The sequence below is a fragment of the Solanum tuberosum genome, unplaced genomic scaffold (genome assembly GCF_000226075.1).
Source record: "Solanum tuberosum cultivar DM 1-3 516 R44 unplaced genomic scaffold, SolTub_3.0 scf00125, whole genome shotgun sequence".
Lineage (NCBI taxonomy): Eukaryota > Viridiplantae > Streptophyta > Magnoliopsida > Solanales > Solanaceae > Solanum > Solanum tuberosum.
Genome location: NW_006239052.1, coordinates 434,496 through 436,826, shown reverse-complemented (window position 1 = coordinate 436,826; position 2,331 = coordinate 434,496).

Here is a 2,331-nt window from a genome sequence, read left to right as displayed (position 1 = left end):
CCCTACCAACCCCCCACCCCTCTCCCAAAAAAAAATAAAAAAATAACTTTCTTACTATCCCACCATTTATCACTTTTTTGTTTGTTTGTGTGAATGCACATCTTTTACCCATTTTATCCATTTAACTACCAACTTTTAAATGGGTAATATGGGTATTATTCGTTTTTATCCATTTTTAAATGAGTTGGATATCCAACCCATTTAAAATGAATAAATATGAACAGATACCCACATTGATTACCCATTCTGCCACTCCTAAGTATGACCATAATATATACTTTATATTAAATTTTGAAGGTTTTTCGAAAAATTCCCAATTTTACCCTTGACCATAAATCCATAATACATGGGAGACATGAATGCAATAAGATAAATGAGAAACCATGGTAGATATACATATTAATTTAAGGTATGTGTTGTGGTCCTTATTTTCTCAGCCAAGAGATCCACATATATAATAATGCCCACCGATTTAATTTAATTATTAAAGAGAAATAGACCCATAATGAACTCTTATCCCACACAAATAATATCACTTGTTTGTTCACTTTGGGGCATTGATGGCTCAATGTTTCATCTTTCTAGACCACTTTGAAAATACATGTATTTGACATATATGCATGCCCAATTCCCCATATTTGTTTTGTCATTTTGTCCAACTATTTGGAGAAACCTAAGAGGTACATATAACATATAGTTAAATCACATGATTTAAAATTATTTTATATGTATATATATATAATAGATGTTAAATCATCTCAAACTAGATATTTTTTTTTTAGTTTTCCTATATTCAATTGATAAAAAAAAACTAGAATATATTTTCAATTGCAAAACAAGTTTCGTAAAAATGACAAAAATAACCTCCTTTTATAAAAATAGAAAAAATAAGTAACATTGACATTTCACATTAATTGTGTTCTCTCAGCTCTTCCAATACATGCATCTCATTTTTACCCTCCACACCTACCCCAAACCTCTAGCTCACACATAATATATATGTAAAAAAAAAGAAGAAACTTGCTTATTTTTTTTGAAAAATATTTTACAAGTCCCCAACATATCCAAAACTAGTTAATTTCCACTTTCTTTGACAAGTCCTGTCACTTCAAACTTTTTTAAAGAATAACGGCCTTTAAAAATCTTGTGGCCACAAGAAAATACTCGAAAAAAGGAAGAAATATTCTATATGGAAGAACATAAAATAAATATTTGTATCGCTATCGATGTTGCTCTTATCTCATTGGACTCAATTCACCACCACTACTTTGAGTTCATATTTGACTCACTTGAGATCATGCAATGGATATTCCAGGCTTGTTCAATTAAATGCACAACAATTATCAAAGGCATATCTGTTGGGGTCATAATTACCAGAAAATGAAGGCTTATCCAAGCTCTATCAAAAGAGTTACTCCGTTCGTTTCAATTTATAATGAGTGATTAAAATATTGAGGATTCAAACACTTAATTTATTAAATTTTTTAATAACTACATTATGAGTTAACACAACTTATAATTCTAAGTAATTTTTTAAAGGACTTTAAGAAAATTATTTGACTTTCGAAATAGTAATAGTACTTCTAGTAAATTAATAAGAAAAATAATTAATGTCAGTGACTAGGAAAGGTCTGATTTTGTTACAATTTGAGTTGATAAGCTTAACGACATAGTAGGCAATATGATTTACCTTGAAATATCCTTTTTTTAAGAAATGAATTTAGTTTTGCCTTACTATAAAATTTACTCTTTTATTTGAGATTTAGAATCAGTTTCCTGGAAACAATGATGGTAACCTCGTAATTGCGATAGTCATTGTTCTGAAATCTCAAGTTCTATAAGTAAAACTTTAGGGTAATATTAAAAAAATCTCACTTACAAAATTTGAAATTTCATGACAACTAAACAAAATATTTCCACAAGAGAAGAGCTAAAAATGGTAAGCGAACATTACTATGAAATTTTTTCATAAATAACGTTTATTTTTTGCAAAATATATATCTCAAAATTCTATTATTGATAAAATTATATAATTATTTAAAAATATCATTGTAAAAAATGCTACCTCAGATAAATCGAAAGGGAAGAAGAGGGAAGAAGAGGAAGGGGAAAAATGTTGAAACCCCTTCTGATTCTGATTCTGATTTTGTTACTGAATAAAAAAAGAAAAAAGGAAAAAAATCAATGAATGTTGCAGTTGTTAAAATCAATGAATGTCTATCTTGTAGATGATTTTGACGACTGAGCAACACCTAAAAAAGACAAAAAAGTTGTTAGGGTAAGTATTATATTCAGTTTATTTTCACATTATTAAAATTACTGTTTTTTTCT